The sequence below is a fragment of the Triturus cristatus genome, chromosome 3_1, assembly GCF_964204655.1.
Source record: "Triturus cristatus chromosome 3_1, aTriCri1.1, whole genome shotgun sequence".
Taxonomy (NCBI): Eukaryota; Metazoa; Chordata; class Amphibia; order Caudata; family Salamandridae; genus Triturus; species Triturus cristatus.
In genome coordinates this window covers 423,651,058-423,676,771 of record NC_140583.1, presented here as the reverse complement: position 1 = coordinate 423,676,771, position 25,714 = coordinate 423,651,058, and positions in this window count along the sequence as shown.

The following is a 25,714-nucleotide window of genomic DNA, read 5'->3' as shown; positions in this document are numbered from 1 at the left end:
GTGCAGAGGTAGGAGTGGTAGGGTCAGGAAAGATAGTGGTGCAGAATTAAAAGTTACCTGGCTAGTGGAAAAAATAAATTGTATTGCCTTCCCTAGCTGGAAACATTAAAAATGGGGAGACGTAGGGGGTATACTTTTATGAGTTGCCTCCTACTCGATCAACATGTTTCTAAAGCCATCCCCTTGGCTTTCTCTTCAGGACCATGCGTGATCCCCACTCCACTCACACATTAATTATGTGTAATTTGTGTGCCTAACAAAATTCAGTCGCAGAAAAGAACAAGTTACTTACCTTCGGTAATGCTTTTTCTGGTGGATACAGTATCTGCCTGTGGATTCCTCACCTTGTGAATATCCCCTGCGCCAGCATTCCACGGAACTTTTCTTCCCCAGCACTCATAATGCATCGGCTCCGCTCGCGACTCCGTATGACGTCACCGGAGCCATAAGAGGCCCACGTCGGCGTGATGATGTCAGTTCCACCCATTTTTTCCGTGCCTTCGAGGCGAACAGGTGGACCAACGACAGACTCAAAGTATACACAGTATACAATATACCAACACATATGCATATACAAAGGAAAGGAATGCTAAATAAACAAGCATTTCCTACAAATGTACAAGAAAGTGTAAAAACATATCAACAAGACCTATTTCGTGGTATACAAAGGTGGACAACGGGGAGGCGGGTGGGCCAGTGAGGACTCCAAAGGCAGTTACTGTATCAACCAGAAAAAGCGTTACCGAAGGTAAGTAACTTGTTCTTCTGATGGATACATCTGCCAGTGGATTCCTCACCTTGTGAATAGATTCCCACAGCAGTCCCCACTCCCGGAGGAGGGTGTCCACCTTCCTACACCAGAAAGTCTTGCAACACAGAGCGCGTGAAGTGGCCCTCCCTCCTCATCTCAGAGTCCAAGCAATAATGCTTTGCGAAAGTATGGAGGGAGGCCCAAGTCGCGGCTTTACAAATATCTGCCACAGTGTAACGCCCTGAACGTCTCAGGATCGTTTAACAGACACGATAAGGAGAACGCAACCACTTGAGATGGTTTAGTTATTTTAATGAAGGCAAAAATAATACAAGGAATAAACAAAGGTTATAGTCACTGGAATCCTCCAGGCTAAGTACGTTACCAGCCCACAGCACAGATGGTCCTAACCGTCCTCTGCATATACGCCGATCCCGGCGTATGCCAACAGAGGGCAGAAATGAAATGGCCGACAATGCCAATCGGTAGGCTGTGAGGGGCACGAAGAGTGTTGGGGAGAATCGAGGAGTCAGGGAAACACCCAGCCGGGGTCTCTACCTGAAGGGAGCAGCCGCTCAACCTCTTCCTCAGACTGCACCGGGACGCGGAGTCACCTCCTGGTGATGCGTCACCGATACCCCAATCACAAGCAAAGAAGACTGAACCGAGAGCAGCCGCTCGATCGATCCTGTGGACTTCCGAGTCTGTAACGCGGCAAACACCTCCTGGTGTGCGTTACAGCTGGCAGTCCCTGTATCTCTGGTCGGGCTGGGAGTTACGACTCCAACCAGCAAAAGCGCCACTGCGCTTTGACTCAGCCGAGTCAAAAAGCGAAGCTCAATGGTTATCCGGTAGAGCTTCCGGGTCCTTCACAGGTGACGATGGGGCAAGACACGGCCCAGGGAGTAACGACTCGACCTACCTCCGTTCTTGCCTTACTGGAGCACCACTCCGGAACACTGCTCTTCACTAAGCAGGTACGTCGGTGTAAACACAATATCCGACAGCGTTGTACCTCCCGGTTCCTCCCTTTATAGGGCGTGTTTTCCTTGAGTTATGTAACAGCTCTCCTGTTTACATAAGGGCGTGTTTTCCTTGAGTTATGTAACAGCTCTCCTGTTTACATAAGGGCGTGTTTTCCTTGAGTTATGTAACAGCTCTCCTGTTTACATAAGGGCGTGTTTTCCTTGAGTTATGTAACAGCTCTCCTGTTTACATAACCTTTCAACCGCTAAGCATCCTGGGAGATGTAGTCCGTTTTCGCTGGTTACCGTTTTCCTCCCCTCGCATGACAGGAATTCTTGACAGTACATCCTCCCTCTCAGCGGCTCCCCACGGGTCCAGCGCTGGCAGGAAAACGCCGATGGAACAAGGAGACCAAGCGCGGAGCATGAACCCCTTCAGCCGGTTCCCATGACTGCTCCTCCGGGCCATAGCCTTTCCACGCAACCAGGTACCACAGCTTCCCCCTGCGCCATTTGGACGCCCGTATGCCCGACACTTCATACTCCACCTCCGACTCCACGCATACCGACCTAGGTGTCCCAGACGGCTTGGAGGGTGCTGGTTTGAGCAATGATACATGAAAGACAGGGTGTATCCGCAATGACTGGGGCAAGCACACCTTCACGTTCACGGGACCCATACACTTGGTAATTCGATAGGGGCCCATGTACTTGGGATGGAACACACTGTTCTTTCGAAACCTCATGTTTCTTGTGGATATCCAGACGTAGTCTCCAGTGCGGTACAGTGGCCCGGGCCTTCTCTTCCTGTCTGCCGCAGCCTTGTATCTTCTCTTGGCCTCTATTAGGACAGCCCTTGAGCGCATCAACGTGTCTTTTATGTGTGCAACCCTGTCCGCTGTGGCGGGAATCCTGTCCTCTCTGAACGGATGTAGAAATGGCAAGAACCTGGGATGTTGGCCATAGTTGCTATAGAACGGAGATGACTGTGTGGAGCTGTGAGTGGCGTTGTTATAGGCGATCTCTGCAACCCATAGCAAGTCGACCCATTCTTCCCTGCCCTGGTCCACAAAACATCGCAGATACTGTTTGAGCGTTTGGTTCAGGCGCTCGGTTTGGCCGTCCGTTTGAGGGTGGTAGCTGGTGGACAGGGCGGTCTTAACATGCAGCGCAGTGCACCAAGTCTTCCAGAATTGCGCAGTAAACTGCGACCCCCGGTCCGACACGATCACCCCAGGTAATCCATGCAGTCGTACCACATTCTTTAGGAGTAGTGACGCCAATTCCCCGGCCGTAGGGACTCTCTTGCAGGGGATGAAGTGCCCCATTTTCGTCAAGTAATCCACCACCACCAGTATTGCCGTCATCCCCTGGTCTACCGGTAGGCCCACCACGAAGTCCAGTGATATGCTATCCCATGGTCTATCCGGGGTCGGAAGTGGATGTAAGAGCCCTTGGGTTCGGCCATGGTCGGCCTTCATGGTAGCACACGTAGGACACTCCTGTCCCCACCTCCTGACATCCACTCTCATGGTTGGCCACCAGAAATGCCGTCCCATGCTAGCCACCGTTTTTTCAAAGCCCAAATGACCTGCGCATGGAGAGTCATGGCACCAGATGAATGCTTGTTTCCTTAGCCTAGGCGTGGGTATCAATAGGCACCTGCCCTTCAGGGGTATCCCGTCCTTCAGCTGCCATTCTCTGTGACTGAGGAGCCACCTCCGCCATGCGAATGACCTGATCCCTCTCTTTATTCCCCTCAGGAAAGTATCCGGTTGGATAACCCCCAATACCATCCTCGGGGAAATGATGGAATGCTCGGTCGCAGGCAATGGTTCCTTAACTGCAGATTGACGGGACAGGGCGTCCGCCTTCCGGTTTTCCGTCCCCGGCCGATATGTGATGCGGAAGTTGAACCCCGCAAAGAAGATCATCCACCGCAGCTGTCTGTGAGAAAGGTGTCTTGTGGCCGTCATGAACTGTAGGTTCCGATGGTCCGTGTACACCGATACCACATGTCTTGCCCCCATCAACCAATGCCTCCATTCGGTGAAGGCGTCCTTGATTGCGAGAAGCTCCTTCTCCGCAATATGGTAGTTGCGTTCGGCGTCGTTGAGTTTGCGGGACATGTACGCAACGGGATGAAGCACCCCTGTGTCGTGGTTGCGTTGGGACAAGATAGCCCCCAGCGCCACATCCGATGCGTCCGCTTCCACCACGTAGGGGAGATCCGGATCGGGGTGAGCCAACACCGGCGCCTTACCAAAGGCGCTTTTCAGGGCCTCAAAGGCTTTGTTCACTTCAGGGGACCAGACAAACTCCTTGGACTTCCTCAGTAGCTGTGTGATTGGGGCCACCAATCCTGAAAATCCATCTATAAACCGCCTGTAAAAGTTGGCGAAGCCAATGAATCTTTGGACGTCCTTCACGCTTTGGGGCACCGGCCATTCTTTCACCGCCTTGATCTTTCGTTCTGCCATCTCCTGTCCCTCTGGACTCAGCATCACTCCGAGGAATTCCACGGATGTGACGTGGAAGTCACACTTGCTGAGTTTACAAAACAGCATGTTTTCCCTCAGCTTTTGGAGCACAGCTTTGACGTGGTGTACGTGCTCCTCCACACTGGACGAATAGATGAGGATGTCGTCGATATATACGACCACGTAGATATCCAACTCCTCTCTGAATACCTCATTCAAAAAGTACTGAAAGGCTGCCGGGGCGTTGCACAGACCGAACGGCATGACGAGGTACTCAAAAAGGCCGAACCTGGTCTTAAAGGCGGTCTTCCACTCGTCTCCGTCCCTCATGCGCACCAGATGGTATGCCCCTTTCAAATCCAACTTGGTGTAGATACGAGCTTTCTTGACCTGTTCCAGAAGTAGACTGATGAGAGGCAAGGGGTACCGATTCTTTACGGTTATCGCATTCAATGCCCTAAAGTCCCCACAGGCTCTCAGCTCCCCATTAGCCTTCGGGATGAAGAAGAGTGGCGAGGCGGCCGGAGACTTGGACGGGCGGATGAATCCTAGCTTGAGGAGTTTATCCAGGTACTCCCGGAGATGCACGTTTTCAGGCTCCATCAGGGCATACAGCCTGCCGCTGGGAACGCTGGCCCCTGGCACCAGGTCGATCTGGCAGTCAAACTGTCTATGTGGTGGTAGCACTTCCGCCTTCACCTCATCAAATACATCCTCAAAACTGTGATAAGCCTGGGGGAGAGCCACATCTTTTTCTGCCGCTGTAGCCACCGTCTGACTCCCGCTCTCATCTGCGTCAAGGGATTCCGTTCTTATTCCACAATGCAGGATGCAATACGGTGACGTCAGTTCGATGCGATGTGTTGGCCAATCCACAGAGGGGTTGTGTTTCTGTAGCCACGGCAATCCCAATATGACGCCATATTGGGGCGCTCGGATGATGTTAAAATCGATTTGTTCCAAATGGTTCCTCCCACATCTCATCGGAAGGACCCCCGTGTGCTGCCCGATGGGCCCTGTCACCAATCGCCTTCCGTCTACAGCATAGACGTCTTCGGGTACAGCTTTGGGAAGAAGCACTAGCCCTAGCCTGCATGCCTCGTTGTGGTCCATAAAAATGCCAGTGGCCCCTGAATCCACCATGGCCACAACGGTTATCCACTGGTCATGCACTCCCACGTGCACCGTGAGAAACAGGTGTCGTTGTCCCTTAGTGACCGAGTTGGAAAGTGAAGGGATGGATGAGTGACTCCGAGATGCCCCTTCTTTGGTCTGGGAGTCCTCTAGTTTTCCGCCGGTACGTCCACCATGGCTGTTACCGACCGGTTGGCCCGATAACGTGACGTCTTCGGTTTGGCAGGGCATTCACGTACGTAGTGGCCTTTTTTGCCACAATATAGGCACAATCCTTGTTTACGGCGTGACTCTTTCTCCGTGGCTGTGAGGCTCGCTCGTATTGCGCCGATGTCCATGGGTTCTCCCTTGGATGCGGTGGAAGTTTCAGGACTTCCCACTGTCACATAGGATGGAAGGGATTTTCCTTTTCTCCCATGATCCCCCTTTCTTTCACTTAGCCTATGTTCCAGCCGTAATACCAGGTTGATAAGGCCCTCACATGTCTTGGGTTGTGGGTCAATATGAGCCACGGCGTCCTTGAGCTCATCGCACAGCCCGTGATGGAAGAGCGCCGTCTGTTTAGCAACAGGCCACTTGGTTTCCGCAACCAGCCTTCGGAACGCGTTGAGATACTGCACCAGGTCGTTGGATCCCTGTCTCAACTCAAGCATTTCACGGTCCGCCGTGTACGAGTCAGCCCTTCTGTCGAAGACCTTCAGGAATTCCTCGCGAAAAGCACCCCAATCACATAAGATGGGGTCGTCCCTGCTCACCAGAGGTACGGCCCATTGTGCCGCGTTTCCAGCCAAATAGGATATAAGGAAAGCCACACGAGCCTGACTCGTGGGGAACGCCCTTGGTTTGCACGATAAATGTAGCGCCACTTGTGTGAGGAATACCTGCACTGTGTTAGGATCCCCACTGTACCTCTCTGGTGTTGCCAAGGGGACGGCTACCGGCATTTCCACTACTACCGCAGGGGTCTGGTTCGTGAGGGAGGTGTTGGGCGTGAGCGGGTCCAATTGGATAGCATCCAGTCTGGCTTTTACATCGGCTGTTTCTTGCCTGGAGGCAGCCAATTCAATTTGCACGGTCGCTAAAGCAGCCAGCACATCATCAAGTGTTGCCATGTCTGTTATCGACCGGGAGACAGTTAGTGTTATTACGGTCGGATATTTTGTAACGCCCTGAACGTCTCAGGATCGTTTAACAGACACGATAAGGAGAACGCAACCACTTGTGATGGTTTAGTTATTTTAATGAAGGCAAAAATAATACAAGGAATAAACAAAGGTTATAGTCACTGGAATCGTCCAAGCTAAGTACGTTACCAGCCCACAGCACGGATGGTCCTAACCGTCCTCTGCATATACGCCGATCCCGGCCAACAGAGGGCAGAAATGAAATGGCCGACAATGCCAATCGGTAGGCTGTGAGGGGCACGAAGAGTGTTGGGGAGAATCGAGGAGTCAGGGAAACACCCAGCCGGGGTCTCTACCTGAAGGGAGCAGCCGCTCAACCTCTTCCTCAGACTGCACCGGGACGCGGAGTCACCTCCTGGTGATGCGTCACCGATACCCCAATCACAAGCAAAGAAGACTGAACGGAGAGCAGCCGCTCGATAGATCCTGTGGACTTCCGAGTCTGTAACGCGGCAAACACCTCCTGGTGTGCGTTACAGCTGGCAGTCCCTGTATCTCTGGTCGGGCTGGGAGTTACGACTCCAACCAGCAAAAGCGCCACTGCGCTTTGACTCAGCCGAGTCAAAAAGCGAAGCTCAATGGTTATCCGGTAGAGCTTCCGGGTCCTTCACAGGTGACGATGGGGCAAGACACGACCCAGGGAGTAACGACTCGACCTACCTCCGTTCTTGCCTTACTGGAGCACCACTCCGGAACATTGCTCTTCACTAAGCAGGTACGTCGGTGTAAACACAATATCCGACAGCGTTGTACCTCCCGGTTCCTCCCTTTATAGGGCGTGTTTTCCTTGAGTTATGTAACAGCTCTCCTGTTTACATAAGGGCGTGTTTTCCTTGAGTTATGTAACAGCTCTCCTGTTTACATAAGGGCGTGTTTTCCTTGAGTTATGTAACAGCTCTCCTGTTTACATAAGGGCGTGTTTTCCTTGAGTTATGTAACAGCTCTCCTGTTTACATAACCTTTCAACCGCTAAGCATCCTGGGAGATGTAGTCCGTTTTCGCTGGTTACCGTTTTCCTCCCCTCGCATGACAGGAATTCTTGACACACAGGAACACCCCGGGCCAAAGCAGATGTAGACGATTTCGCTCTAGTCAAATGAGCTCTAATACCCTCAGGAGGGGTCTTACCAGCCAGGGCGTAGCAGATCTTGATGGTAAGGATAATCCATCTCGACAAAGTGCGCTTGTGCACTGCTCTTCCTTTTGAGTGACCAACATAGCCAATGAAGAGTTGATCATCTAGACGAAAGTCTTTAGTCCTGTCCAGATAAAAACTCACAGCCTTATTTGGATCCAGGCGATGGAGTCTTTCCTCCTCCTTGGAGGGATGAGGAGGTGGATAAAAAACAGGGAGAGTAATAGACTGCCCCAAATGAAACGGAGTAATAACTTTTGGCAGGAAACCAGCCCTGGTCCTGAGAACCATCCTTTCAGCATGTAATGTAAGAAACGGGGGCTTAGAATTAAGAGCTTGTAGCTCACTCACCCTGCTTGCCGAGGTTATGGCTACAAGAAAGACCACCTTAAAGGACAACAGCCTCAAAGGACAGCTATGTAGAAGCTCAAATGGGGACCCCATCAGAAAGGTTAAAACAAGATTAAGGTCCCACTGTGGCATTACAAAAGGAGTGGGAGGAAACATGTTTGTAAGGCCCTTGATAAACCTCAGAACAACCGGAGATTTAAATAGTGACGGTTGATCAGGAAGGCATAGAAAAGCCGATAAGGCAGATAAATAGCCCTTAACCGTGGCTACAGCACAACCCTGCAGAGCCAAGGAAAGAGCAAACTGGAGCACATTAGAAAGATGGGCTTTTAAAGGGTCAATGGACCTCTCTCCACACCATTTTACAAATATAGACCACCTATAGGAGTAATTGGACTTGGTGGAGTGTCGCCTGGCCGATAAAATAACATCCACCACATCAGGTGAGAGAGAGAAGGAACTCAGGTTGCCCCGTTCAATCTCCAGGCATGAAGGTGTAAGCTCTGGAGGTGGGGGTGTAGAACCTGCCCCTCCGACTGCGAGAGGTGGAGAAGATCCGTGTACCACACCCTTCTTGGCCAATCCCGTGTGATCAATATGACTTGGGCCCGGTCTTGGCGAATCTTCCTCAGAACCCGAGGAATCAAGGGTATGGGAGGAAACGCGTAAAGGAGATGCGAAACCCAATTCAACTGAAACGCGTCCCCCAACGCTCCCTGCATCGGATACTGGAGACTGCAGAATGACGGGCAGTGAGCGTTCTCGAAAGTGGCAAACAGGTCCACCCGAGGAGTTCCCCACATCCGAAAGACGTGACGAACCCCCTCCGGATGGAGCCTCCACTCGTGATCGGCGGAGAACTGCCGACTGAGACTGTCTGCACGTACGTTCAACACCCCGGCCAGATGATTTGCCATCAGACAAATCTGATGGTCCTGAGCCCAGGACCATAGACGTAAGGCCTCTCTGCATAGACAAAGAGACCCCACTCCTCCCTGCTTGTTGACATACCACATCGCGGTAGTGTTGTCTGTCAGGACTTGAATCGACTGACCGCAAAGGGAAGGGAGGAAGGCCTTGAGCGCCAAACGTATAGCCCGCAATTCCAGAAGGTTGATGTGAAGCAACCTTTCCTCTGGAGACCAAAGACCCTTGATCTCCAGATCCCCCAGATGAGCACCCCACCCTAGGGTGGAGGCATCCGTTATCACCGTGGCCACCGATGGAGTAAGATGGAAGGGCTTTCCTTGAGACAGATTGCCCTCCACGCTCCACCAAGCTAGATCCGCTGCAGCTTCTCTGGAGATCCTGATCGACTCCCTGAGATCTCCGTTGTGCTGATCCCACTGCTTGCGGAGGCACCACTGGAGCGCCATCATGTGCCAGCGTGCATGGTTGACCAACAGAATGCAGGAAGCGAACAGACCGAGCAGGTGAAGGACCTTCAGAACTGGAACAACCGCTCAATTGTGGAATAAAGGGACCATCTCCTGAATGTCGAGAATTCTTTGTGGAGGAGGAAATGCTCGACACACAGTAGTGTCCAGTACCGCCCCTATGAACAGGTTGCGTTGAGAGGGCACCAGGTGAGATTTGGGCACATTGATTGAAAAACCCAAGTCGAATAACAGCTGAGATGTTACCTGCAGATGATGCTGCACCATCTCTGGGGACTCTGCCTTCAGAAGCCAGTCGTCCAGGTAGGGGAAAACCGGAATCCCCGACCTCCTGAGATGAGCAGCCACCACTGCCATCACCTTTGTGAAGACCCGAGGTGCGGTAGTAAGACCAAACGGGAGGACCGCAAACTGGTAGTGTTGCGACCCAACCGTAAAACGGAGATACTTCCTGTGCGACTTCAGGATTGGGATATGAAAGTATGCGTCCTGCAAGTCGAGCGACACTATCCAGTCTCCTTGCTGCAACGCTTGAGGAACCTGCGCAAGGGTCAGCATCTTAAATTTCTCCTCTTTCAGGTAAAAGTTCAAGATTCTGAGGTCCAGTATCGGACGCAATCTGCCGTCCTTTTTGGGAATCAGGAAATACAGTGAGGGCAACCCTGACCCCTTTCCTGCTCCAGAACCACCTCTATTGCACCCTTTTGAAGCAAAGCTAGAACCTCTTTCTGCAGGAGAAGCAGATGGTCCTCTGAGCAGTAACCTTGGCAAGGAGAGTAAGGGGGAGGAAACTCCCGAAAGGGAAGGGCGTACCCAGTCTCGTACGCGGCGTCGGTGGAGCCAGAGGTATAGGAGTCGGCGGCGCCATAGACGGAGTCGGCGGCGCCGGACGCGGTGCCGATGGAGTCGGCAATGGCGTCGAGGAAGGCTCTGAAGCAGGACGATCCAGCCGAAGCCGTGACGGATCCCCAGACGGCGCTGGAAACTGCCACGAAGGCGCCATTGGCAGAAAGGGCATAAAGGGGGGCTGAGCATAATGCTGCGGCATCCCTAACGAATACGCCATGGGACCCACGGGACCAGTTGGTGCTCCGGATGGGAAGGCCGCTGTTAGAAATGGGGGTCTCTAGTTGGCACAGGTATGCACTTGTGACAAGCAGGGACTCTCAATTCTAAGTCAGGATAAGGGGATCACCCTTTCAAATAACCCCTGCTCACCCTTTAGGTAGTGTGGCGCAAGCAGTCAAGACTATTCTCAGGGCGCTATAGGTTAAGCATTTGTGAACACATACAGTAATGCAATGACACACCACAAATGGACACCAGTCAAGGTTATATCAAAAAAAGTTCTCTTTATATAAGGCTTAGCACAAGACCAGAATAACGTTTAGAAATGACCACAGTATTATTTCAAAGTTCAATGTTCTTGCAAAAAGGCTTAAAATGCAAAAATAGACTTCTTTTACTCAATTCTGCTTCTTTTCAGGCTTTGTACGGTTCGTACCTGGGTGTACGACTCGTCGGCATTAAAAACAAAGAAAGTAGGAGTCAAACAATCGGTGCGGACTCCGGGGTCTGGGACGTGCACACTGCGGACCGAACAGAACAAAGTACCTTTAGTTCGTGGGGTCCGCGACGGACAGTGCGGAACAAGTTGATGGGTCCGGGTCGTAGTTCGGCAGCGTACTCGGTCTAGTCCGGTCGCGGCGTCGGGACGCGGCGTTGGTACGGGATCTTCAGGGGTACGGGCGGATGATCCGGATCAGCTTGCAGAGTCCGTGGCGTCGGCGTTCGGGCCGTACCTTCGGTGCGGATCAGCAGCGACACTTCTCGGCGCCGTACAGCATACGGGGAGGATCAGCGTACTGCGGGTTCTCGGCTCTGAGTACGGCACGGTGCAGTACGTTGGCAGCGTACGGGCCGTACCTGCGGGACAGCGAAGCTGGAGTCCGGCGTACAGGGTTCGGCAGCCAGGGATGTAAGTCTCGAATCGGTGGGGAAGGTTAGGTGAAATGCAGCCGGGAGGGATACGGTGCGTACTACCGCTTTTTGGTTCAGCGTAGACACGCGGTGCCGGGTGGCAAAGACACGGCTTCGCGGCGGATGTAGTACGAGGCGTACTGGGGCCAAATCCAGTGGGAAACAAGCAAGAATTGTCCAGGCAACTCAGTTTTTGAAGGCAGATGAGTCCAATGGTCCTGGGACTCAGTTCAGGGGGCAAGCTCTTCTTCCAAGCCCTTGGAGATAGTTGAAAAACAAAGTACAAAGTCTCTTTCAGTCTTTTCCTCTCCTTTCTCAGCAAGGCACCAACTGCAGGCCAATCCCCCAGGTCAGGGAAAGTTACTCCTCCTTCAGCTTCTTCCAGGTCCTTCTAGTCAGGCAGAGTTCCTTCGTGGTTCAATCAGGATCTGATTTCTTAGGAGCAGGGCTCCTACATTTATACTCAGTTTCTTTTGTCTTTACAGGCCAGGGGGGCCTTTGCATAATCCCAGTCCAGTTCCTTTCAGTGGGGAGCACTTTGTTGTTGAGACTCTGGCTTCTTCTTTCAGCAGGCAAGGCAGAGACATCAGACGCTCCCCAGGGGGTGGAGCCAGCATTGTGGAGGCAGAGCACTGTCCTATTCAGAGTCAAGGTGCACTCCTCTCACCCATCCTGGTGTAATCTTTCTATTCACCACCTGGCAGCCCCAGCCTGTCTCCTGGAACTTCCCAGCCCTGTCACTCAAGCTACACACAAAGAAGATAGCCCTCCCCTCCAGAGGCGGACTGAAATGGTTAAGCAAGCAAATGCTAACTTTTTAAAAGTAGCATTTGCAAACACAGGATATTAAAATAAACTTTACTAAAAGATGTATTTTATTATTCTGAGTTTAGGCATACTAAACACGAATTTCTACCATGCTTCCTGAGCCTGATAGGATTATAGAGTGTTATAATCTAGCAGCCCATTCTGGCCTATGTGGAGCAGGTAGCCTGCAATAGTGAAAAACGAAAATGGCTGTAATTCACTATTAGGACATGCCACACACCTCAGGGCATGTCTTACCTTATCCTTACAATGCGCCCTGCCCTAGGGCCTTCCATAGGGGGGACTAATATGAAGGTAAGGGAAGGTTTAGGGACTGGCAAGTGGGGACACTTGCCCAGTCACATGACAGTACCAGACTGTATGCAGGTTTTGCAATGGCAGACCTTAGACATATGTTACCAGGCTGCTTCTGTGGGTGGCACAACCAGTGCTGCAAGCCCAATAGCAGCATTTGGATATACAAGCCCTTGGCACCCCTGGTGCACTCTACTAGGGACTGATAGTAAACCAAATAGCCAAACATGGAAGTCAATTCACATAATACATTTTACCATAGGGAGAGCATATGCACCTTAGCACTGATCAGCAGTGGTAAGGTGCCCAGAGTCATAAAACAGCCAACACCAGGTCAGAAAAAATACAGGAGGAAGGCAAAAAGCTTAGGGATGACCCTGTAAGAAGGGCCAAGTCCAACAGCCGCCCTATTAAAAATACCATACATGGCATTTAAGAATTGAGTAGAGTCAGTACCTGGAGCAGGAAACTGAGGATAAGGTACTGTATCCCTCTGCGGAGTACTTGGCAGCGGCGCCGAAGTGTCCTCTACTGGAGCCGTAGAATCTTCAGGCACCGGAGTAGGCTCTTCCCCTTGTTCCTGTTCACCATTCGAAACAGGCGACTCCACTGGAACCGGAGACGACGCCGGTGACGGCACCGGGGACTGCGCCGGTGAACGCGCTGGAGCCCGCTTCGGTGAAGGAGATCCTCCCGGAGACTTAGCGGGAGAAGGAGAAGGTGACAAGTCCTTACTTCGACGTCGCCGGGGCGAAGCCGACCTCGACTTCCTGCTCTTCGAAGACCGGCGTCGTGAAGAATGTTTTCTTTTCTTGTGATGTTTCCTTGACTTCGACGACCTCGAAGTCGACGACTCCGGCCTCGACTTCTCCTTCTTTCTCCCTCTCTTCACCTTACCGATCTTTGCCATAAACAGCTTCGCCTTCCTTTCCTTCAATGCCTTAGGATTCATCCTCCTGCAGCATGCACAATCTTCAACATCGTGGTCCGATGAAAGGCACCACAAGCAGTCCTCATGCGGGTCCGTCATCGACATGTGGCCGCCACATTCCCTACAGGGCTTAAAGCCCGACTTCCTCGTCGAAGACATTACAGATTTTACAACAGTAACACCTTACAACTACTAAGTATCAGAAGAGTACTGGAAAAAACCGTTGCGCGTCGACGGCGCGGAAAAAAGGGAACTGACGTCATCACGCCGACGTGGGCCTCTTATGGCTCCGGTGACGTCATACGGAGTCGCGAGCGGAGCCGATGCATTATGACGTCGCCCACGTCGACGTGGAGTGCTGGGAAAGAAAAGTTCCGTGGAATGCTGGCGCAGGGGATATTCACAAGGTGAGGAATCCACTGGCAGATGTATCCATCAGAATGCTAGAATAAGCATGCCAAAAAACCATACCCAATCGGTATTTCTTATAACACTATTTTAAGGTAGTTATGGCCTCATGAGCTGTCACGGAAGAGGAGGGCTCCTGCAGTCAAACAATCATCAAGCTGCACACTCTCCCTGGTAATACCTTCTCGTGGCTCTGTCAAACCGTTCGACGGTTAAATTGAAGGTTATCACAGCGTCCATATTGGAGTTGTGCAGGTTACATTACAATTAATACATATGCAGTGAATACTTCTAGTACTTCACCGTTGAAGTCACTGGTTTCGGATCAGATCAGAATCCTGTCTTATGTCAGATATAATTACCTAATGTCCTCAATGAATTTGAGTGATTGATAAGTTTCATCTATATACGTACACTTTATGTTTGACATAGTGTCATAAGTTCAATGGCCATTGCTGCTTTGTTGCGTACCTCTATAACTGGTCCGGTTTAAGAGTGCAGTTCCAGCAGATAATACTGTGCTTGGTTTTATAATACAAAGAACATAATCAGTCTATGCCCTGATTTGAGGACCCACTCCCCAGAAGGCAATTCAACTGAATCTTTATTTACAAAAAATCGTCACTTGCATTCCAAATCCCTGACGCATTTCGGAGTTTGTGCTCCTTAATCATAGGGAAAGCTGACAGTCCAACGGATGCACTGAACACACATTTCCTCGCTTCTACATGCTAATAATTAATTGCTGTCCTGTGGGCCTCCCGGGTGAGTAGAACTGTTTGTGCATGCCGGGAGTTGTAGTGCATGTTTGTGCAGATTCTTCTCACCAGTGCTGATTTTCTGTAAATACATATTCAGTTGAATCGTCTTCTGGGAAGTGCGTCCTCAAATCAGGAACGGAAGATTCACAATTAAAAAACAGACTTTCGGTCTGAAGCCCACTGGAGGGCTTAGAAAATATTGAAGTAAATAATTGTCAGAACACGAACCCCACTGGTGGGGAAGAATCGGCACAAACATGCACTACAACTCCCGGCATTCCCATACAGTTTCACTTTGATGAATATATATATATATATATATATATATATATATATATATATATATATATATATATATATATATATACTGAAAAAACCATAGGTTTCAGACATTTTATAGTTAGGAATTAGCATTTAAAAAACCTTAGAAATTCACTGAAAAAACCATAGGTTTCAGGGGCGTTATAGTTAGCTGGACATTTCACTCGTACAAAACCACTGAAATTCCTCCGTTATAGTTAGTTCTGCTAACTATAACTCGCGTACCCACAATGCACTGCTGATGACATCACATATTACATCATTCATGACATGGTCAGTGACATCACTGATGACATCACTGAAGACATCAAAAATACTCTTGCGGTACTGCCTCCATGTACAAGCCCCTCAGAACTATACATCCGGTGAATCTGGCTTGGGAGGAGTGTAGGAGAGCAGAACAGAACCCTCCACCTGCTGTTCCTAGTACCACTGGCATTTCTACAGCTACATCACCACCAGACATACGCCCAGAATTTGCTTTACTTAAGCAGCAATGCATAAAGTGCAACAAACTAATTCCGTATGGGGAGCAGTCTGTTGAAGCAGTGTGTGTTGCACAACGCAATCATCGTAGCTAGACTTTTTTTGGGGAGGGGAATGCTACATAATCCCAGAAGTTTCCTGTTTTTTTGGTTCATTTGTTTTTTTTTAAACACCTAAAAAAATTCAAAATTGTTCAGAAAAATACAAAAAGAAATAAAAGAAAAAAAAAGGTCTTATCAGAACTAACTTCTCTGGTTAAAGAAAGAACTATATTTGGATGTTAATGTGTGAAAGTTTGGTTGAATGTATGTGTAGAGCATAATTGACTGTAAGAATGCATTAGTAGTGTATGGTGAATGTATAAGTGCAGAACTATAAGGAAGTGCTGCAGCGTAACACTGTAAGCTCTTTAGCTGCACTGTGCTGTGGTACTTCCGAAGCACAGGGATGCAACATATGTAGATAAATATGTTGCAACTCTATGCTTCCCTCTGCACTGCTGCAGAAACTGCAGACATATAGTGACACAGGCATCCTTGCACCATGGTGCAAGAATGTCTGTGTCGTAGAGAGATTGTTTTTGTGCAGGAAGGAACACCTTCCTGCACAAAACAATCAGTAAAGGCATTCTCCTCTTTCAATGTATGCTGTGCAATGCAGCATATATTGAAAGAGAAACAATGAGGAGAAATGAAAACAATTCTCCTTGTTGTGCCTTGCTACACCAACTGGAGGATGGTGCAGCATTCACACACATCTCCACATTTATGATTTATGATAAATCTGCAGATGTGTCTTGTTCTATGAGTGTTGTGCGGAAACATCCACAGCAACACCTATAGAACGCCCTTTCAATGGAAAGTGGTGTGTATGAAGAGGTTGTATTTACATGGAGAAGAAAAGCTACACAGGGTGCCTTTTCCTCTCTTTGTAAATATGAAGGAGTGTCTGGTGCCATTTCTATGTTGCAAAAAGTGACATATTGTTGGTACAGGATGCTTCTAAATCTGCCCCATAAGTGCTTAGGTATTGGCAGACTGTTACAATACGAACATATTGCTAGTTGGTTGATTGAAGAATTGCATGAGAGTGACAGGAGGTAAGCACAGAGGTATCTCTCCAAAGATGTTAAAAAAAGAATGATTTAAATACTTGCAGTCCTTCAATAGTTACAATGGGAAATGTTATGAACCAATCAAATCTTTTTTTCTCAGGTCACATGGGATCCTATGACAGAGAGATTCCAAAACTGCAAAGATATAAACTGGGTATTTTCAAGAGTGTAATAATACTTTGTAGCTTCTTACAGGTCTGCATACATAGTATATTTAGAAATTGATTTGTACTTGGGTTAGTGACTAGGCCAATCCTTAAATATATGACTAATAACTAGAGTAATTTCAGTACTGCAAAGAGAGTGCAAGATAAATGTATAAGTACTTAGGTTTTAGCAAAGTAATTGGATAGATACATAGTGCTGGATGGATGAGTGGACAAGTGGTTGGGACAGGCAGAAGGTTTCCTAGACTGCTTAGTTACTAACTGAATATTTAAAAGAGTGTATCAATTCTATATTGGTGATTAGAAGTTGGCATACATACTGCACAGAATATTGTAGCTGTATTAGTTTTTCTGTTTAGGCCATTCCTTTGATATTTTGACTAGTTAATTAAATAATATAATTGTTGTAAAGAGAATACATGATTCCAGTAAGCACCACTGTGCTGCATTGCAGACAGGTGGTCTAGGCCATGCCCCTCTTTACATCTCTGTGCAACGCAGTTCTGTAGTGCTTACTGGACATAATTAGTGAGCTAGTTGGACTCTTAGAACCCTTGGGATTCAAGGTGACTTAATCTCCCAACATAAAAAGGTTATAAGGCGTGTTTACACAGTGGTGAAGGGAGGGGATGGGGCCTGATGTGACATGTGCAAACACACCCTGTGGCATGTTTTAAGTTGAGGAATTAAGTCTTCTTTAATCCTGAAAGTCCCTGGTCCTACTAGCCCACCATGTCCCTCTATTAAACATCATAGAGCTGCGTTGCAGAGAGGTGGTCCGATGCCATTCCCCATGCAGATGATAAATGATCTGAGCATTCATACGCTCCAATTTCTCGATGGGAGAACATCTTCAAACTGAAACTGTGCAATTTCTTACTAAGACTCTTTTCGTGAGAAATTTCTTCCCACATTTCTTTCAACTCCGTCTTGAATTCCAATTCCAATTCTGTACGCCACGGTTTGAAGAGTTGCAAAAGTGCTAAATAGTAAGATTCCCTTTTATAAGAAGTATCACAACTCAGTTTTCTGTGATTAATCAAATTTCCTTTCCTTTGTTTCACCAAACATCCTTCGGAACTAATCACTGCATATTTACCTTCATTTATGTTTTCTGTAGTATTCCTTTTAAAAGTGTAATATTGCAGCACTTCACAGAGACATATGTTCTCAAGATGATGACTTCTATTTGGATAATATGTGTCCAACATGTTTGTTTTGACAATATCTGTACTTTCCGGTTCTTTTTCTGCTAAATATTCGATTTCTTGTACAGATTTAAGTACTCAATTTTGCGTTGCAGCAAGACCTAGACTCACCCCAATGATTCTTCTAGATTTTGAGTATAAACTTGCAGATGATAACTGATCTGAGCATTCATGCGCTCCAATTTCTCGATGGGATAACATCTTCAAACTGAAACTGTACAATTTCTTACTAAGACTCTTCTTGTAAGAAATTTCTTCCCACATTTCTTTCAACTCCGTCTTTTCTGATTTTGTTATGTAAAATGTCACATACCGGTCAACAGCAATGGAATTATCCGCAACATACTGAATATCCATATTAGCATTCCACATTGAGAGAATAACTGGATTATAATCATTGATATATTTTGATTCTTCACTTCTTCTCAAATTGTATGTATTTTTGGGAAATTTTCAAGTGATGGTATGTCTCACAGCTGACATAAAACTGTTTACTCTTCCTTTGGATATTACAGGACGTGGAAATCCAAAACGACATTTGGTATAAAACTTCTCCTTAGAGTTGTACTTTTGTAGACAGTATTTTCCACATCAATGACTTTGGAATTGTAACACTTGTTGCCTTAAAGTGTTTTCATCTGTTCTTTTTGGTATAGCACATGTCACATATTCTTCAATAAAAGCCAAAACAGTGTCTTCCGAATCAGTTCTGAATTTAGGTGCATCCTTAATCCATAACAGCATATGTATATGAGGAGCACCTCTAGCTTGATACTTCTTTCTCCCAAAAAAATATACAACTTTTCCAAGAGGAGGATTCTTTTTTATTGCCGATAAAAGACATCATAGCTTCAAACCTATGATTGAAATATCTGCATACATTAACAGGATCTAAAGAGCACAATTCTCCAGGGGCCAGATGTATCAAAGGGTTTTGCCCATTCTGTGTCTATGGGGAAATGTGTTGATACATATGGCCCCAGGTGTCTTGTATTCAATATTTTTTAGATTTGAATTTGCCTCTCGAAGAAATTCAAATAAATCATCCCAAGCGTATTCAGCACAGCTTAGGGTAAGAAACCATGTAGGAGTTCCTAAGCATACATTTAAGTTCTCCATGACGACGATACCAATACTCATTAGTACCACGTTGACATGCCATCAAATTAATCGGCTGAGATTCTAAATGATCGTCTCTCTGATGTACTTTATCCATAAATTCCTTTGCAGAAATGTTTTGAAGATGTACTCCTGTTTTTAATATGTGGTTGACTGCATATGAAAGTACAGACAAGTCACTCTCAAACAAAAGATGAAATATATATGGGATACATTGTCGAAATCTTGGATCTTCTGCATACAATCTTGTTGTCCGATATTCTGATGCAGGAATCTGCACTGATCGTTCGTCATATCGACCACCTTTTCCAGTTGGTAACAGCTGCAGAAAACAATGAGCTTCCAAACTTTTTTCCCATACACTCATGGGAGTCCCCTTTGCTTTCTTCATTTGGAATAATTCAATAGTATTCCCCATCACTTCTTTCGAATGAAGTGGATGTACACTGTAATGTTCATAGATTTCTTCTCTTTTGGACATGTCCCCTTTTTCAATTTGACAAGTTGATGTTTCAGTATCATCTCCTTAAAGTATTTCTTCTTCTTCCGCATACACATTTTGGTAGTAATCATTGTTTTTTTAATCAGATATAATGTTGCCTTATGCACTTTCCTAACATCCACTAACTCTTGCCAGATTTTCTTACTCTTAGTAGGAACACCATTAACTAGAATAACTAGTGGTTCACTTTCTACATTCTCTACACCAATAGTTTCAATATTTTTCTTTAAATCTAGAGGTAAATATACAACTCTTCCTTTTAATCCTCTCTGTAAATCTGTAGGAGGCAATTTACCTGTTTTAGGCTCCATACAAACAATAGCTTGAAATGGGTGCACACATTGAATCAGAATAGACTCATACGTATTTAAATCTATCAGTTCTGGAGGAATAGTTACCAACTCTAGATTATTATGGACAGCTCTAGCAGGCATTTTATTCTCGTCTAATTTGTTATAACAATATTTACAAATATGCTGATCAGAACCCAAATCAAAACAATTCTCTACCAACAAAAAAGTTGCAAATTCCTTCCACTTATCATTATTTTCTCTTTCACTTTTTAAATACAGCTCAACAGTCCTAGTCTGATTTTTATAGTGAGTCCACCAGCAACAAATACAAGAATAATTTGGCCTTTCACCTGAAATCACTCTAAAGTTTGTAATTTGTTCTACAAATTTTTTTTTTAGTAGTATGTTGCACATTCTCCTCAACATTTTCCTCTATTAATTTGTCAGTTTCTGCACTCTGTTGTCCAGGAGCAAAGTAAGAAAACTCAATTTCATTACAAACTTTCTTCACATCTGATACTGACCCACGCAAAGGAGCACTGTTCAACTCATTTAACATTAGTGCTGGACTTTTTGCGTAATACAATCTTCTGACTAACTTATGCATTTGAGAATGATGTACTGCTAACATCCTGAAATGATGAAAAACTATTTGACATACTTTTCTAGAAACAAAACAAGCCAGAGAATGACCTTGCAAACCAGTATTTTTTCTCACTCTGCAAGGATCTAGTCCTTGCAACATCTCAATTTTTTGTTTAACACTTTTTTTACTATATTCTCATAAGAAATTGCGTAAAATATCAATAGATTCCTGTCGTATACTACAAATACTACTGCAATCCCAAGTATACACAGGGGCTTTAGGATGTCTCCCTAGAACTTCATCAGCTATCACTTCTTCTAAATTTCTGGGAAACATCTTCTCTTTGTCAATTGGACAACCATTTCTAACCTCATAAGCTCGACCACTGGTATTAACTGCATGCAATAAATTATTGGTCTGAAAATAACTCTCTTCATTAAAGAAAGGCTCTGAACTTGAACTGTGTTTCCATTCACCCTAAAAAATATCATAAAATTAGTTCTGTTAATTACTCTTTTCTTCTTACTTTTGGCCTTCATAAAATGGATTGGTTTATCTAGTGATCGAATTCTGTTTAAAACTAAAATGAATAATTTCCTTTTTAATTCAAAAGCCTTCTCTACAATAATTTTTATTTCCTTCTTCTTTTTATAAAATAGTGCACTTTTTTTGTTTTTCTTCACATCTTTCAACAAATTACAAACAACTATATTGTAAAACATTTTTGTTATAATTTCTGCATACAGACGTTTCCTCCTTTTATCACACATTGTGGCTTTTGAACATGATTTTCTTTCATGTACGTTTCTTTCCTTATTATACTTTTTGTTGTTGAAGCATTCTTTGAACTTTCATCAATATGCACATTGTTTGTAGGCTTTGAAAGTTTTTTGATAAATTGTTTTGTTCTCTTACCGGAAGACTTATTTTTCTTCCCCACATGATGTTGGTCATCCAATTTTCTTCAAATAATACTCCTTTTTCTGTCCTTTTCTCTTTGCTGATTTTTTAGGCATGATAAGTTTATTTTGATGATGATAAACAATATCTGAAAACAATAAATATATATAAATAAACCCTTTAAGCACTTTCTTTTGTAATCACTAATTGAAATTGTAATTGAAGGTGTGAAAGATAAGTGTGTAGGTCGTTAGAGGACTGCATGTGTAATAGACAACGGTTTGTACCCGTGCATGTGTTAAGGCCTGGGACATTGTATGAGTACTAAAGTACTAACTGAATGATTAAAGTACTGCAAGGAGAGTTCCTGGGTGAATGTATAAGTGTTTGGATTTTGGCACAGTCTTTGGATTAGTACATGGTGCTGGATGGCTGACTAAAGGAGTGCATAGGGAGTGACAGTGTGTTTGCTGGAGTGTATAGGTACTGCCTGGGTAATTGAAGATGTGAAACACAAGTGTGTAGGTGGTTAGAGGACTACATGCGTAGTGGACAGGGGTTTGTAGCAGTGCATGTGTTAAAGTCTGGCTCACTGTATGAGTACTTGGGTACTGACTGGATGATTAGAGTACTGCAATGAGAGTGCCTGGGTGAATTTATAAGTGGTTAGGTTTCGGCACAGTGCATGGATTAGTACTTGGTGCTGAATGGGTCACTAGAGGAGTACAAGGGGAGTGACAGGGTGTTTGGTGGAAGTGTATGGATACTGAATGGGGAATTGAAGGTGTGAAAGACAAGTGTGTAGGTGGTTAGAGGACTGCATGCATAGTGGATAGGGGTTTGAAGCAGTCTATGTGCTAAGGCCTGGGTCACTGCATGAGTACTTGGGTACTGACTGAATGATTAGAGTACTGCAAGGAGAGTGCCTGGGTGATTTTATAAGTGGTTGGGTTTTGGCGCAGTGAATGGATTAGTACATGGTGCTGAATGGGTCACTAGAGGAGTGCAAGGGGAGTGACAGGGTGTTTGCTGGAAGTATATGGATACTGACTGGGGAATTAAAGGTGTGAAAGACAAGTGTGTAGGTGGTTAGAGGACTGCATGCTTAGTGGATAGGGGTTTGAAGCAGTCCATGTGCTAAGGCCTGGGTCACTGCATGAGTACTTCGGTACTGACTGAATAATTAGAGTACTGCAAGGAGAGTGCCTGGGTGAATTTATAAGTGGTTGAGTTTTGGCGCAGTGAATGGATTAGTACATGGTGCTAAATGGGTCACAAGAGGAGTGACAGGGTGTTTGCTGGAAGTATATGGATACTGACTGGGGAATTGAAGGTGTGAAAGACAAGTGTGTCGGTGGTTAGAGGACTGCATGCATAGTGAATAGGGGTTTGAAGCAATCTATGTGCTAAGGCCTGGGTCACTGCTTGAGTACTTGGGTACTGAGTGAATGATTAGAGTACTGCAAGGAGAGTGCCTGGGTGAGTTTATAAGTGGTTAGGTTTTGGCGCAGTGAATGGATTAGTACATGGTGCTGATTGGGTCACTAGAGGAGTGCAAGGGGAGTGACAGGGTGTTTGCTGGAGTGTATGGATCCTGACTGGGGAATTGAAGGTGTGAAAGACAAGTGTGTAGATGGTTAGAGGACTGCATGCGTATTGGAGAGGGGTTTGTAGCAGTCCATGTGTTAAGGCCTAGGTCACTGCATGAGTACTTAGGTACTGACTGAATGATTAGAGTACTGCAAGCAGAGTGCCTGGGTGAATTTATAAGTGGTTGAATTTTGGTGCAGTGAATGGATTAGTACATGGTGCTGAATGGGTCACTAGAGGAGTGCAAGGGGAGTAACAGGGTATTTGCTGGAGTGTTTGGATACTGACTGGGGAATTTAAGGTTTGAAAGACAAGTGTGTAGGTGGTTAGAGTACTGCATGCATAGAGGATAGGAGTTTAAAGCAGTCTATGTACTAAGGCCTAGGTCACTGCATGGGTACTTGGGTACTGAATGATTAGAGTACTGCAAGGAGAGTGCCTGGGTGAATTTATAAGTGGTTGGGTTTTGGCGCAGTGATTGGATTAGTACATGGTGCTGAATGGGTCACTAGAGGAGTGCAAGGGGGTGACAGGGTATTTGCTGGAGTGTATGGATACTGACTGGTGAATTGAAGGTGTGAAAGACAAGTGTATAGCTGGTTAGAGGACTGCTTGCATAGTGGATAGGGGTTTGTAGCAGGCCATGATTTAAGGCCTGGGTCACTGCATGAGTAATTGGGTACTGACTCAATGATTAGAGTACTACAAGGAGAGTGCCTGGGTGAATTTATAAGTGGTTGGGTTTTGGCACAGTGAATGGATTAGTAAATGGAGCTGAATGGGTCAATAGAAGAGTGCAAGGGGAGTGACAGGATGTTTGCTGGAGTGTATGGATACTGATTTTGGAATTGAAGATGTGAAAGACAAGTGTGTAGATGGTTAGAGGTCTGCATGCGTATTGGAGAGGGGTTTGTTGCAGTCCATGTGTTAAGGCCTAGGTCACTTCATGAGTACTTAGGTACTGACCGAATGACTAGAGTACTGCAAGGAGAGTATCTGGGTGAATTTATAAGTGGTTGGGTTTTGGCGCAGTGATTGGATTCATACATGGTGCTGAATGGGTCACTAGAGGAGTGCAAGGGGAGTGACAGGGTGTTTGCTGGAGTGTATGGATACTGATTTTGGAATTGAAGGTGTGAAAGACAAGTGTGTAGATGGTTAGAGGTCTGCATGCGTATTGGAGAGGGGTTTGTAGCAGTCCATGTGTTAAGGCCTAGGTCACTGCATGAGTACTTAGGTACTGACTGAATGACTAGAGTACTGCAAGGAGAGTGTCTGGGTGAATTTATAAGTGGTTGGGTTTTGGCGCAGTGAATGGATAAGTACATGGTACTGAATGGGTCACTAGAGGAGTGTAAGGGTAGTGACAGGGTGTTTGCTGGAGTGTATGGATACTGACTGGGGAATTGAAGGTGTGAAAGACAAGTGTGATGGTGGTTAGAGGACTGCATGCATAGTGGATAGTAGTTTAAAGCAGTCAATGTGCTAAGGCCTGAGTCACTGCTTGAGTACTTGGGTACTGACTGAATGATTAGAGTACCTCAAGGAGAGTGCCCGGGTGAATTTATAAGTGGTTGGGTTTTGGCGCAGTGAATGGATTACTACATGGTGCTGAATGGGTCACTAGAGGAGTGAAAGGGGAGTGGCAGGGTGTTTGCTGGAGTGTATGGATACTGATTGTGGAATTGAAGGTGTGAAATACAAGTGTGTAGATGGTTAGAGGCCTGCATGCGTATTGGAGAGGGGTTTGTAGCGGCCCATGTGCTAAGGCCTGGGTCACTGCATGAGTACTTGGGTACTGACTGAATGATTAGAGTACTGCAAGGAGAGTGCCCGGGTGAATTTATAAGTGGTTGGGTTTTGGCGCAGTGAATGGATTAGTACATGGTGCTGAATGGGTCACTAGAGGAGTGAAAGGGGAGTGGCAGGGTGTTTGCTGGAGTGTATGGATACTGATTTTGGAATTGAAGGTGTGAAAGACAAGTGTGTAGATGGTTAGAGGCCTGCATGCGTATTGGAGAGGGGTTTGTAGCAGTCCATGTGCTAAGGCCTGGGTCACTACATGAGTACTTGGGTACTGACTGAATGATTAGAGTACTGCAAGGAGAATGCCTGGGTGAATTTATAAGTGGTTGGTTTTTGGCACACTGAATGGATTAGTACATGGTGCTGAATGGGTCACTAGAGGAGCGCAAGGGGAGTGACAGAGTGTTTGCTGGAGTGTATGGATACTGACTGGGGAATTGAAGGTGTGAAAGACAAGTGTGTAGATGGTTAGAGGACTGCATGCGTATTGAAGAGGGGTTTGTAGCAGTCAATGTGTTAAGTCCTGGGTCACTGCATGAGTACTTAGGCACTGACTGGATGAACAGAGTACTAAAAGGAGAGTGCCTGGGTGAATGTATAAGTGGTTGGGTTTGGTGCAATGAATGGATTAGTACATGGTGCTAAATTGGTCACTAGAGGAGTGCAAGGGGAGTGACAGGGTGTTTGCGATAGTGTATGGATACTGATTGGGGAATTGAAGGTGTGAAAGACAAGTGTGTATCTGGTTAGAGGACTGCATGCATAGTGGATAGGGGTTTGAAGCAGTCTATTTGCTAAGACCTGGGTCACTGCATGAGTTCTTAGGTACTTACTGAATGATTAGAGTACTGCAAGGAGAGTGCCTGGGTGAATTTATAAGTGGTTTGGTTTTGGCACAGTGAATGGATTAGTACATGGTGCTGAATTGGTCACTAGAGGAGTGCAAGGGGAGTGACAGGGTGTTTGCTGGAGTGTATGAATACTGCCTGGGGAATCGAAGGTGTGAAAGACAAGTGTTTAGGT